Source organism: Heliangelus exortis, chromosome Z, assembly GCF_036169615.1.
Source record: "Heliangelus exortis chromosome Z, bHelExo1.hap1, whole genome shotgun sequence".
Taxonomy (NCBI): Eukaryota; Metazoa; Chordata; class Aves; order Apodiformes; family Trochilidae; genus Heliangelus; species Heliangelus exortis.
Genome location: NC_092454.1, coordinates 34,084,674 through 34,099,766, shown reverse-complemented (window position 1 = coordinate 34,099,766; position 15,093 = coordinate 34,084,674). Strand labels below are relative to the sequence as shown.

The 15,093-nt window shown below is 39.4% G+C and overlaps 1 protein-coding gene across 4 annotated transcripts in view; it reads left to right on the top strand.

Annotated features, from left to right (window-relative positions):
- NTRK2 (neurotrophic receptor tyrosine kinase 2) overlaps positions 1-15,093 on the top strand; it is a 206,788-nt gene that overhangs the window by 120,481 nt on the left and 71,214 nt on the right. The window lies entirely within an intron of this gene.

Genomic DNA, 15,093 nt, shown 5'->3' with positions numbered 1-15,093 from the left:
ACAAAAGCTCAACTGTATCTTTAACTGACAAAACAGCAGAAAATCACTCTTCATTTTCCAGCTGGGGTTGGCTATTATTTCTGACTCCAGCTGCTTATCACTTTAGTTGCCCATTTTCCTTGCCAGCAAGTCCACTGATGCTTCATCATCACTTGACTGTCTGATACTCTATCCCAGTACTTCTGGCTTTTCTTTCCCCTGCCATGTACTGCTGGCTGGTGAACTCATCTGCTACTCCAGTATCTTCAGCGTTTACATCTTGCAAGTCTAGAGTCTGTGGTGCACAAGAATTTTTCATGGATAATTTTCACTAATTTCACTAATTTTTAATGCATACTGGACTTCTTGTTCTCTACGCAGAAACTAAAGTTGCTAAAGTTGCCGAACAGGCCTGTGGAAACAGGAAAGAAGAAACAAAGCCATTTTCCCCATGAATGGCAATGGACTTTCTTCATTCATAATTTAGTTTGCAGCCCAGGGCTTGGAAGATATCAACCTATTACTATTACATTTCCATGATTAATGGTCGAAATGCAACCAGTAAGTAATATTGCTGTGTTGGTGTCAATGTGAAAAGCAAAATCAGAGGAGATGGAATGCATAAAACTTCACAGAAGTGCTCAGGTTGAGACTCTCAGGCCAGAACTTGCAGGTGGTTTTGCCAATAAGATTGTGCTCTGACTCTCACTGTGGTAATCCATATCCCACAAAATCACCATGGTTGTTTCGGTGCAACTGAAAGGGATGATAGGGCCTTTCATGGAAGGTTTGTAAGCTCCAGGTTTCAGGCCCCCTAGGGCAGATAAATAGCAGCTGCACTGACATCAATTTGCACTTCCCAGCTAATCAGAAGTAACCACTGGCTGGATGTCATTCCTAAAACATATTATCAGTGGTGGAAAATAACCTACTGGGCAGGCTTTTTGATTACCTGGGGTATGGTTTAGTGGTAAGAAGTTTTCAGTGTCTGGCTATACTTGCAGTCATTGTGTATCAGATGATGTGGTGTGGATTGTAGCCTTCCTGTGGGAAATTTGGGGATATTCATGAGATAATCTTAGTATTTCATCTATATTTCTGCAGTTTAGGATTGTGTTCCTTTAAGTACAGAAGTATGGATGACCAGTTTAGGTAGTAATTACTGTACTTTCAGTTTGCTTGTGTTAGGGAAAGTCTACAGCTGAATACAAGTAAAAATAATCATTGTTCATTAATTCTGATTTATTTTGCTGTTCTGAAAAAATGTTTATTTTGTTCTGAAAAAATGAATCTACAGTCCATAGCTTCAGTTCTATAGTGATACAGTTAGCTGCATGTGTGATGCTAATTTTATGGGTAGAAGTTTTGAGAGCAAACCTTTTCTGTCCCATTTTTAACACTGAACTTTTCAGTTAATGCTGAGGATTTTACATTTACATTTTAGGGATTGTCACACCATTTAGTTAAAGGGAATCTCAGCCTTTTTCTGACTTTCCATGTTCCTTAACTATAGATTTCTTTTTAACAGATACATAGCTAAAACTGTTAGGCAGTTATGTTGAAGAAATGCTCTGCTTTAGTACACCACCTTCCTGAATGACTTCTAAGGAAGAAAAGAAATAGTGGTATTATTCTGGTAGTACAAAAGCTGCAGGCAAAGAGGAAAATTCACCGAGAGCCTCTATGCTGCAGAGATCTGCCAGGTGTGTGACAAAGAGCAGTTTTATTCAGTGTTCATCCTGCATACACAGTATCCTCTAGAAAACAGGAGTGTGCACTGAGCAGACTGCTTGCAGTGGACAATCTCCATATTACTTTTATTTCCCACAAACACATTATGGTGTGTTCCAGGTTGCATCTGTCACCACCCTCCACATTTTTCAAGAATAGGGGTGATTTTTTGACACATGTTATATGGTAAAAAATCGACTGAGTAGGTCCCTGTACACAGAAGTGTCTAGTGAGAAAAACACTGTATCAGCTTTTACATGTCTTTTGAAAGGCTTTTATATTGAGTGACCATAAAAGAAAGACTGCTGTAGTGTTTTCTTACCAACTAAACCCTAAGCCTGGGGATTTTCCATCAACTCCTGAAGTTTGCAAAGATGAAAAATTCTAATCTCATTTTCCTATAAAAGCACCATGATCTCAATATCCAAAGCATAGGAAAGCAAGATTGATCTATCTTAGTGAAAGACAGAGAGGATAGATAGAGAGGAAAAACTTAGGTGTCCAAGCTGCCAGTCTTCACATCCAGTGGTAGCTGGGATTCAGAAGGTGAGAGTCTTAACTGAGGCCCTTACTTCAGGATCTTCAGATGCTGAAAACCAAATATCTCTAGATGCTGAAAGCCAAACATGAGGGAGATTGAGATTACAAAGTGGGATATGCGTGTTGCCTTTGGAACAGGCTGCCCAAGGAGGTGGTAGAATCACCATCCCTGGAGGTACTAAAAAAACCATGTAGATGTGGCACTTCAAGACATGCGGTAGTGGGCATGGTGTTTTTTCTGTGCTGATGGTTGAATTCAGTGATCTTACAGATCTTTCCCAATTGTGAGCAGTCTGTGATTTTGTGAAGAGCTGCATTTAACTTCTGTTAAAGGGGTGAGAGATTTCTCTCCCAGACCACAGCATATAGAGTTTCAGATATTTTTTCTGATAATGTGGTAACATAGTTCCTTTTCCCAATGCTTAAATGTATCAGGGAATACATAAATTAATTAGAAATTACATTTTTAAACTCCTGCTTCTCTTAACTCTGCAACTCAGCAAAACTGCATTTTTTTTTTTCTGTTTTCCAATCAAATGGAAGAAATTCTCCTGAGGTCAGAAGCCTTCAAATAGAAAGTCATGGGTTTCTACCTCCTTAAATATTCAGAACTGGAAAGAAAGGAATAATTTCCATATAGCACAGAGGTGAACCTATAGAATCACTTTTGCCCCTAGGAGTTACAAAGTTACAAAGTTGATTTGTCTATGAAGGCCATTTGTATCTGATAAAACAGGCAAGAAAATCATGCTCTCAGCAAAATACTTACATTTCATCACACTGAGTATTGTTTTGTGACCTGAATTGTTCATCAAACTATTTGCTTGGAAATAAAACTGCAAGTAAGAAAAGCTAAGACTCTGAATTGTAATTTGAGAATAGCATGAGTCATTTATCTCCTGGAAATAGAGCACTTGAAAGATACTTCTGGCTAAATAGTGGATGTTACAAGAAGACAGACTACAAGGCAGGACAGAATGAAACATGCATTCTCAGGAAAATGTCCAGTGTCAATATTCAATATTCTTGTACCTTGTGTAAATTTTCCAGATTACCTTCCAATAAGTGTGCTGGTCAGCAGAACACTGAAATGTACTGTCAACATAAGATCCAACCATGGGCTTCATGTGATGTGCCCATTAAGGACTTTATGAAAGATAAAGTGAAATTAAACACATGCACAAGCATTCTTTGTAATTAGGTTATTAGTCAAGATTAAAAAAATAAAAACCAACAAAAACCCATGATGCTTTTATATTAGGTGTAACCTCAGTGCATTGCTACATTCAGATTGCCATTTGACAATACATCTGTTTTGGAAATACTTACATTATTTCAGCACCGAAATATGTAGCTAAATCACTAATACCTAAATTATAAATAGCACCATTTATCTTGTAATTATTATATTGTGCCTTTTAGAATCTTTGCTGCATGCTGAATTCTATGGATGATGCTCTTATATGCAGTCACCTGCATATTATGCAAAAGCATAATAGGAAAAAAAGATGGTGGAGATTAAATGGCTAGTACTTACATTTAAGATGACTGGGGAAAAAAAGAAATCCATCATGAAAACTTCCTTATTGTGATGCTAAGCACAGGAGGACAAGGGTTGGTCTCTTCTCCCAATTAACAAATGAGAGAACTAGAGGAGATGGCCTCAAGTTGTGCCAGGGCAGGTTTTGATTGGATATTAGGAAAGATTTCTTCAGCAAACTGGATTGAATCACCATCCCTGCAGGTATTTAAAAGACATGTACATGTGGTTGCTTAGGGGCACGGTTTAGCTGTGGGCTTGTCAGTGTGCCCTGGTTTGTGCTAGGGTATAATCAATTTTCTTTCTTGTAATTTTACTTTCAGCTAAATCTTCTAAGTGCACTTGCTGAAATTAGCAGCAAGTTTCTCAGTCAGGGTCTGCTTCTAGGACTGGTAACACTCGATGTTTACAGTTACAGCTAGAGAATGGTATGCGGAACCAAGGCCACTGCTCTGTTCTGAAAAACACCTTATGCTCTGGAATGAGAAAGGGAGTCAAGGGGTCACATATTCAGCTCTCCTTTAGGGAGGAGGGGAGCTCAAAGGTGACCAAAATTGACCACACAGAGTATTCCATCCTATAGACGTCATACTCGGTATAAATTTGAGGGATCATGAGGGTCAAATTCTTTTTCTTCACCTGTGGTTGGCATCCTGGGAGGATCCCATCCATTCATCTGCCTTTGCTCCTGATCCATGCTCTCTTAAATCTGTGTTCCTGCCTCCAACTCCCAACTGCTGTTGCCTCCAGGAGCCCAGCCTAGGACTTTGCCAGGGCTGCCCTGCCTTGGTGGTGATGTGAGTGTTACTGGGGGAAGCGGGGGAGGAACGTGGTATTGCTTTTGTGTATATTTTTATATATTTAATAATTTTCTTTTCTTCATCAGTACTGTTTCCCTAAAGCTGTGTAGTTTAGTTTCCAACCCATCAGTCTCTCTCCCTCTTTCTCTCTCCTTTCTCCATCAGGGAGTGGAGGGGGATTAATAGAGAGCATCTGTCATTCAGTTAATTGCCCAGTGTTAAACTGTGACACTGCGTTAGGTTAACAGTAGGACCTGATAACCTTAAAGCTCGTTTACAATCAAAAAAAGTCTATGATCCTATGATTCTTATCTCCCAAGCCTTTTTTATTTATTTTGTAGTTTATGCAGCTTCTGTCTTGAGAAAATGTGCCCAGCAAAAATACCACTGAGGTTTGTAAGGTCCAAGTATGTTTGGTTTGGTTTTGAGAGGGTTCTGCTGGGGAGCTCCTTGTTTCAGGTTTAGTTGCATATGTGTTTTGGACATAGGACAGGCCAGCAGCCAGTGGAACTTTACAGCAGTTTAAAATATTGTCATAGATAAAAGTAACACCGTTGGCAATATCCTAAAATGTTCTGTCATATTCCTAAAATAATTTTTTCAACATTAACTTGTTAATTAAACTTCTCAATAGGCTTCTCATTTTCCACAGCAATACTTTTGGAAAAATAAGAAGGCTGTGTTTTTTGTCACTGAAGAGTGTTTAAATAACATATGCATTTCAATGCTGTATAATGAAAACCTGAGCTTAGCATTTTTTTATCATTTAGAAAATACAATTATGCAGGTAGACAATACCAGGAACATGCTTCTGTTATTAATTAACACAAATAAAACCCCAACTGCCAAAACATATCTTTATGACGGGTTTTTAGAACTGTCCCTTTCTCAGTTGCCATTAAGGTAGTTTTGTTATGGTTTGTCCAACTGAAGCAAAAGTGCCTTTCAGTACCAGCTGCTCACTCTGCCAAAGGTGCCAAAAGGAGTTTAGCTTATGGAGTTTATGACTGTGGGGTGCAAGAGAAGACAGGCAGCCCCTGAACTCAGCAGTTCCTGGGCTGTGAGGGTTGTTATGAATTTCTCAGTCTGTGGTTGAGCAGGACATTCCACAGAGAATGGGTTATCACTCTTCATAGGCTAGTATATGGTTTAAGTCATGAGGCATACATCTAGAGATGAGGTGACCATTTTCTTGGTATTAGCTCTAGCCCATCAATACCTGAAAATTGAAGACTATTATTTGCAGATTACAGGAGAATCACTGTTAGTGAAGTATAAAACCCCTATAAGAGAAAAAAGTGCCACATAACCAAAGTCAGTACCCTGAAATGAAGTCTGAAATTGTTCAAGTTCTGTTGATGAAAAGTTATGCAGTACCTCTGGCTAGCAACTTGCTCAGTAGCTTTTGGGGGCAATTGAACATTGAAATAGAAAACATATTGTATAGGGATATTTGCATTTAGAAAAAATATGTGGTGTATGCATAACAATTTTGCCTGTTTCTTTAAGTTGCAGCATATCTTTGTATAACTAATAATCTCTCCAGGGATTATTTTTTTTTTTTAATTCCTGTGTTTGAGTAATCTAAATTCCATTCTCAGATGTCAGCTACACACATGAAAGGAGAATCTCAAAAGCATTCATGTGCCAAATCAATGACTAACTGGTTTTCTAAAAAGTCCCTGAACAGCTTGGAAGTGTAAAGTCTGGTCAGTTGAAAACAGAGTGTTTGTCAGTTTAATACTTTGGACAATTCCAGTAAATCATTGCTTCCTCTTTAGCTACCTTTAGCTACCTAGGCTTTAAACACTGTTTGCTGGAAACTGTTGAAAGTCAGTAACTGTGCAGGTCATGGGTGCAGAAAAGGGCTTTCAGTCTCCAAGAGAATCCCTTGAGCAGTACTGGGTTGTACTGGTGTGTCAGAGTTAAGGACATGGGAAGCAGTGCTGTCTTCACAGAGGCATTTCCTTCCCCTTTTCTCTCTTCCTACCTTGTGCTTCCCACAGCACTAGAAAGAAAAAAAAAAAAGGGAAAACGAGGTGGTTGGCTATGTCATATGGTTATTTATTATGAAGATTGGACAGTGAGAAGCCAAATTTAACTTCAGACAATGTCCAACTTACATAGTTATGAAGGAAATACAGATTTCACAGTTTTCAACTGTCTTTATGACAACTCCTTGAGCTACGGTTTCAGTCAGAAACTTTCTGAACTGAAGCCATACCCACACATCTCCTGTCATTTCTGAGTATTGCTTTGGAATTGTTTAGATTTGGTTTCTTACCAAGGTCTTTCAAGGATCTACTCTCATTTTTCTTGGTGCCCACAATTTGGAAGGCCTGTGGTTGCCTTAGCAAAAAAGGAAATAGCTGAAAACAATACCCATCAAGGGGAGCATGTCCCACACAAAGCAAGGAGGAATACAAAAGGAAAGAACAAATGGAAAAGAAATAAAAGAACCTCAGTCTTAGCCTTTGGCAGAGAACAATACATGACTAATTTTCTCCAACTACTTGTGCAAGAGAACATGATTTGTCTTGTCCTTGTTTTATTCTCATCAATAGACAAGCAATTGTTTGCAGTGCTTGCAGTCTCCACTCAAGCGTCTGAGACTGGGATAGCAATGGAATTGCCTCCAGACAGAAGTGCATTGGCCAGCACTGTATGGGAAAGCTTTAAAATTTTTTCATGGCTGTTAAGGAGCAGGCCAAAGTTTATTCTTCATCCTCTGATTTAGAAATAGAAGTAACCTGTTACACACAATTGTTCTTTGCAGGGCTGTTCCTGTTGTCATGTGCTTGTGATGCTGTGGTTTGTGTAGGCAATCTATGCAACAGAGACTGCACAAAATTGCTGTATCATCAGATGAGAGTAAAATGAATTGTATTGTCACTGTCCAGCAATGCTATTGCAGTCACTGTTGATGGTAAATTCTCACCTCATTTTGCATACTCTGTCTGTTCAGTTTGGGAATGGACAAATTTCTACAGTGGATCACAGCAGTAACTTTTCTGGTTCCTAAAAATGGCTGGTACTGTGGCTATTAGAAACCCTTCATCAGCTAAGTATCTAATAAACTTTAAGGAGTATATTTCTTCCAGATCTTCCAACACATAGAGATTATGTTCTGTGACATAAAGATTTATGTTATTTTAGAAGTACTAGCCCTAGAATTATAGTATCAAAGAATAGTTTGGGTTGGAAATGATCTTAAAAATCATAGTTCCAACCCTCTCGTCATGGGAAGGGACACCCCCCAGTAGACCAAGTTGTTCAAAACCCCATCCAGTCTGGCCTTGAACACTTCCAGGAAGGGGGCATCCATAACTTCACTAGGCAACCTATGTCTTACCCTAATAAACCAGCAGATATTCCCTATACGGTAGTTAAGAGGTTCCCTGACATAAATATCAACATAGTTATATCCTCCTGTGGCTGAAACCCTCAGGACCAAGAGAGCAGAGAAGAAGAAGGATTAGAAGCTATGAAAAGGTCAAAGGTTCAAAGTTCACTGGCACCCTCATCCATCGCACCAGAGAACTGGCACTTACCTGTCCTGGCAGGTAATTAGATGAAATAGTGCTAGCACCATCAAAGCTACGCTAGTGTCCTGTACCCAGTGAAATGACCCAGGTGAGCCTCTAGTACCGCTTTGAGGGCACTGAACTGCTACTGCAGTCACATCGTGCCTGGAGAAGGGACTGCAACCCATCTCTCTGTAGCAGGGGGAGGGCAGAGGCAAGTTTGCTGTCCCTCAGCTCCTGCAGCCCATAGCTGACTACATGTGTAAACTGCCCTTGACTTCAAGTCCCATCAGATCTCTGGCTACCACTGAGGAGGCTGGACCTCTTCAGCTGCCACAGCTGTCCCCAGCAGGCATTAGACATGAAGCCCCAAAGCTCTCTACTCAATTCAAACTTCTGGGAAGGGTCCTTTTCAGTCTTGTGCCTAATCCTGAGGGACATCAAGTGCATATTTTCTGTGAGGTTTGGTTTCAGACACAGTAAGTCACAGTTCTCATCCTGAAGATGTGGTATAAGAGCACAGACTAAAGCATCAAGTTCAAACAGTCCTTCTTGGAGAATGTATTTCCTTTTTGACTCAGCTTTTGCTTTTTGAGAGGCACAAACCTTTTCATAACATCATAGAATGGTTTGGGTTGGAAGGAACACTAAAGATCATCTAGTTCCCCTGCATGAGCAGGGACATCTTCCACTAGATTAGGTTGCTCCAGGTCTCGTTCAATGCAGCCTTAAACTGCTCCAGGGTGGGGGAAGCCACAGCTTCCCTGTGCAACCTGTTCCAGTGTCTCACCACCCTCACAGTTAAGAATTTTTTTCCTAATGTCTAACCTAAACCTCCCCTCTTCAAGTTTTAAACCATTGCCCCATGTCCCCTTGCTACACACCCATGTAAAAAGAACTACCCCAGCTTTCTTGTAGCCCTTCTTCAGATGTTGGAAAATTGCTATAAGGTCACCTTGGAGCCTCCTTTTCTCCAGGCTGAACAACCCCAACTTCCTCAGCCTGTCTTCATAGGGGAGATCCTCCAGCCCTCTGATCATCTTGGTGTCTCTCCTCTGGACACACTCAGGAAGCAATATGGCCTTCTTATGTTGGGGCTCCAGAACTGGACACAGTATTCCATGTGGGGTCTAACCAGAAAATAGTATAGGGGGAGAGTAACCTCCCTTGACCAGCTGTATATGCTTCTTTTGATGCAGCCCAGGACATGATTTGCTTTCTGGGCTGCCATCACACATTTACAGCACAAGTTAAGCTTCTGGGGCACCAACCCCCCAAGTCCTTTTCCTCAGGGCTGCCCTCAGTCCCTTCTCCTTCCAACCTACATTCATGCACATGGGATTGCCTTGACCCAGGTGCAGAACCTTGCACTTGGTCTTGTTGAACTTCATGCAGTTTGAACAAGCCCACTTCTCAAGCCTGTCAGGGTCCCTCTGGATGACATCCCTTCTCTCTAGAGTGTTGACTTCACCACACAGTTTGGTGTCATCAGCAAACCTAACAAGGGTGCATTTGATTCCACTGTCCATGTCACTGATACAGATGTTAAACAGCACTGGTCTGAGTACTGACCCTTGAGGAACGTCACTCATCACACATCTCCAGTTGGACACTGAGCCACTGATCACAACTCTTTGGACATGAGTATCTAGCCACCTCCTATCCATATGAGTGATCAATCCATCAAATCAATTTTGTTCCATTTTAGAGATAGGAATGTCATGTGGGACAGTAAATGCTTTGCACAAGTCCTTTTGCTCTCCGGGCAAATGCAGTAAATCCTTCTGATAGTTCATCTGAATTCAGCTCTTTGCAGCAAACCTTATTTTACCAGAAAGTGACTATTTCCCAAGTTCTTGAAGGCTTTGCACTATGCATTCTGGTGCAGCACATTTCCTTTCTGGAATTGGTTTCACACATTTATGAAATGTGTGAAATGTATTTCACTTCATTTATGTAGTGCAATGCTGTATTGCACTACAAGGTTACAAATTTTTGCCTCTTTTAATGGCAACATTTTAGAGAGCCCTGAAATTGTATTGCACTAGGGAATAAAGACAGTGCAAAATAAAGTCTGTCTTCAACAAATGAGGAAGAAGAGAGGATTTTCCACTTCTGTTTACAGTAATGGCTTTCCCCTAGAGGTCCAATTCATAATTGATTTCACATTTTAATCAATGTGAGTATTTTCAGCCTGTGTATCTCTGTATGTTTTGAACTTGGCCTCAACATCTGGAACGGGACAATGGTAAATGGAAACATTAAATAAACTGGAAATAGTTTATCTTGGACTGGTAAATTTTCTTGACTGCAGGATAGGATGGTTTCAAGATAGAACAAAATACACAGGTGGTTATTGCTCCCACAGCTTTGCCACATTAACTTTGCAGCTTGTGATTGTTGACAGAATATGTATGCAAAAACATGTAGAGCAGTTTCTATGGAAAAAGCAGAGAAAAGCATCGTATGCTTTTCTTAATAATGGAGAGAAAGCGTACTGAGAAATTTTTGAATTGTGTTTGTTTTGGTCTAGTCTTGGGATGGACTCGCTGCCTGAATGTGCAGAATTTATTTTTCATTGTATATAAAAAGCTGTGCCCACCCACAGTGAATTCTTGGCCTCACTAGGCTATTCATCCCATTCAAATGTCCATAAAATCTTTTAAGAAATATCTTGTTATGCTTTCTCTGACCTTTCTCTGTGGGTATACTGCGAATAAGTATACAAGTTAAAATCCACTGTATTTGTTAGCTAAATCATCTCAAGAGCTGTCTTACTGAAACTTTGATTCTTCTACAGCTGCAGTCCAAGGCTGTGCTGTTAGATACCTAAATGGCTGAGAGACAAGTGTCTGCCCTGTGATAGAAGAAATACAGCAGCAGACTGCAGAAAAAGTTGTCGTAATAGTCCCCTGAATTTCTCTCCTCTTACAGAGGGAGGTTTTAGGTATATCCCTCAGAAAGACAAGCAGAATTCATGGAACTGCTAAGAACAAAGCTTCAGCAGAGACATATGTCAATGCCATGAGTTTTGATTACTAAGAAACAAAAGGGACATTATTTAAATGGAAATGCAGTGTAAAGAAAGATAGCCATCCTGAGTTTAAATCTTTCCTTGTTGTCCTTCTTATAATAAAAGAAAGAAATACTAATTTGCAGGCTCAGGTATAAACTCCCTGTGCTCACAAGCTGCCCATCATTCCTGTGCTGCTTTCTGCTGGCAGATCCTTAGAGAATGTGGCAGCACTGAACTTGAAGTATTGCACAGCATGCTAACTCTCTGGGTGATCAGGCTAAGGGAGCCATATGTCAAAATCTACTTGAAGATATGCAAGCCAAAACCAGAAAAGGCTGTTTTCTGTGTATCTCATATTCTGTGATGAAACAAGCGTTATCTAGCCTTACCTGTGACAAATCTTGTTGTCACTGATAAGAGTGCATTTGTAATTAGCTTTTGGGTTGTTGCTTTTAAGTAAACTAAGGAGCCATTTAGTACTATGCGAGGTAACCATTTCTGCATCCTAAGGCACTTCGGTTACTGAGAATCTTGTGTGTTAAATTGTGCAAGCTGTAGAATGAAATAAAACCTCACTTTTGGGCATTTAATACTTAGTCAAAGCACAGAAGGTGATGTTTTGATTCACAGGAGACAAACCTCCCCTCTTCTTCAGCACAATGAAAAGTGGTGGAGCAAAGCATCAGGGAAAAATTGTGTAAAGATTTATGAAATGCACACTGTACCCATGAGTGCAAAAATATGAAGTATCTGAATATATTCAGTCTCTGAGGTTGGGGTTCTCTCATAAAGTCAGTGCATACTCTCCAACATTTTGCTTTTTACCTTTAACAGGCATCTGCTCTGCTCTGTATGGCCATAATTCACTGAATAACCTCAGGCTTTGCTACAGGAATTACCTAGTATGTTGCAAACATGGAAAAAACAGTCTTACATCTAGGTATTGTTTAAGCCAGCACACATGCTGTTGAAAGTGACACTGTTCTACACATAGCACTATAAATAAAAACTCAGAGACAAAATTACTAATAAAACTCATTAGAGGAGACAAAACCAAACACCACAAAGATGAAGCAGATAGATCATGCTCAGACAATAGGGACACTTCAGGGAAAACACAAAAGTCTGGCAATAGCCAGAGAGGCCTCCTGTAAGAAGAGGACCCTGTGAGGCAGTGATCCTACAAACCTCCCTCTCTCAGACAAAGAGAAGGAAGGAGAGGCCAACAGAGGAAAAAGGAAATCAAAGACAGTAAGGTAGACCTGTTGGTCCTTTAATCCATTTAAGGCGATATTTTGCAGCTGTACTGCTCCAAAGTTCAAGCAATTAAAGTCACTACCTAGGTTTTGCCCTCCCTCACAGCTTAACTTCAGAATTTGGATTCAGAGAGCAAAAGGATCTGGGCAAGTAAATTTTGCTTTTAATACATTAACTGATTTGTTAAAAGCAACAGTGTTTGATTAAGGATCTTTTTAATTGCTTTCCACTAGGCTTATATGGTCACTGAGCTGTCCCATTCATTTTACCCTGACACCCAACTAATTGAATATCCAATTTGGGTTGGGAGGGGAATTTTATCCACACTCCTTGAGACCCAGTGAAGAGAACTGGAGGTTGGCATGACATGGCCTTGCTTTGTGGCTTCAACTCTTTTTAAACTTTGCTTTTAAACTGATGTTTATTGTTTCTCTTTATGTCTAAGGGGAAGTGCTTTTGAGTGTTTTTTTGAATTAAAAACATTCTTGTATTTTAGGGATGTGTAGGGTACAAAGCAGCTGAAGCACAAAAAGCTCCTCTGGTTCTCCACTTATTTCTGTACCTGTTTATGCCCCACATCTCCAGACCACAGCTTCTGCTTGTGCTGCTGCACGTGTGAGGAGAAATTTTATTAGGGTGCTGGGATAAAGGAGATGTAACAGCAGTGCTTATGATTATCAAATGGACAGGATATTTAAGAGATTACATGATATGCAGTGGTTACTAAAAAGCAGAGGACCCATTCTGTGGATTTTCTTTCTATTAGGAATATTAATATAACAGCACCAACCTTACTGAAGAGGGGATGGCTCATTGTAGTCAAAATGGTTCTAGAACAAAAATACTGCTGAATAGAAAACTTTTGTTCTTCCAAAGGACTAGTACATTGTTGAGTATTTCCAGTAGCATAAGAATTAAATTACAGAATTCTCATTTGATTATTACAATTTTTTTCAACCTGCAAGATTTTCTGGGCAGCTACTTTTAACTCACAGCATTCAGGTCACAACATAAATTTTGTCTGAAGTCAGTTGTATTAAAATCCTGGGTTCTCATTAAAACTATTATAACTTAATAAGAAATTGCTTAAAACTTTGCCATTCTTAAAACTGAGTTTTAACTTCTTTGCATCCTTTGCACTTGCATGTGATTTTTACTGAACAAGTTTCTTTGGAGTCAGATTTGGCATCCTCAGGATCAAAATGAGGATAACGATCAGTGGAGCAGTGTGCTGATGTTTAGGCATTCTGCATAGGCTTCTGCAGAAGACTGGCATCCCCTTCTTCACCTGGTGATAGCCTTGAAAGAACGGTTCTTAACATAATGCAAAGTGAGAGAGGAAGGCCCTGCTATCTTTAGCATTTTTTACAACCAGAATAAGGCAGCCTTTACTGTATTATTCCATCAGCAGTTCAACTCCTCTGCCTCCAAAATTCCTGGGTAATAGCTGAGATTTTAAATGCACAAAATAAAGATCTTAAAAAATCGTTTTTCTCCTATGGGAAATTTCAGCATTTCAAAATTATTTCTGCTTTAAAATCAGAATGTGAGTAAAATCAGAGAGCACTTGATTAAATTCTGTCTCAAATTTCAAATTGGAATGTTGAAATGAAAAAATGTGCATCTTTAGTAAAGTTGAAATAATCTGGCATTTAAAATTATGGGAAAACATTCTGGAGTTATCGATAAAATTATCTTTTATTGTTTTGTGGAAAATAAAAAAACCTTTTTTCCACTTTGGAACATTGAATTTGATTCTTTGTTTTAGAAAAAGGGTAACTAAAAAGCAACATTTTCCTGCTGCTGAATCTTTGAAATTTTATTTTACACCATTAATACTCTTCAGTCAGATTTTTCTACTGACATTACGCAGAAGTCAGTGCTGTTGGAATACCAAGTTTGAATGTCTCGACCTGTGTTCAATTAGTAATTGGCACATTGTCTTTCCTTTCTACACCTGTTCCCACTAATATTCTTGTTGAACATATCTGGGAAGGGGAGGGACTCTAAAAAGACAAAGGTGGTTGTATTTAACTACAAATGATAGCCAACAATTCTTGGATCCAATTAGTTCTTGGATTAGAGGGTGAAACTCCACTGAAGTCAATGGAGCTTTAAATACTGGCACCAACAGGAGTGCAGTTGCATTGTCTCATCTTGGATGCTCTTCATTCTCATGACAGACATTACTAAAGGAGTCCTTATTCAAGCACTTATGCATTTATTATTTTCAAATTCCATTTCCTCAGAGAGGTCAAAAGCTCTTCTCATCACCATAGGGAGCCCATGAGCATTTTGGCATTCTGGAGTATTGCAGGTATCCAGCTGCATTAAAACAGTAACAGCTTTTTTTTAACCATTCTTTCGTTTTGTCATAAATCAAAAGTAGCGGAATCTAATTAATTTTTGATTGGAAAGAAAAACATTCCAGCAGGAAAAATGTCACATTAAATTTGGATTACTTCCAACTAATCCATAAAGAAATTCCCCTAGTGCAAAGGCATTTTCTCTGATAGCTTTGTATCACCAGTGCAATGCTATAATACCATTTTTTATACCTTATTTCTGGAAATGTTGTGGTACTATCTATTCAGAAAATAGATTGCAGATCTTCCTTAAAAGCCAAATGTTTTCTCCTGCTTGGCTGTACAGTAAAGCTGGAGTTTTCCCTCCTTGCCTATGTTGATACTTTCACTTAAGAACAGA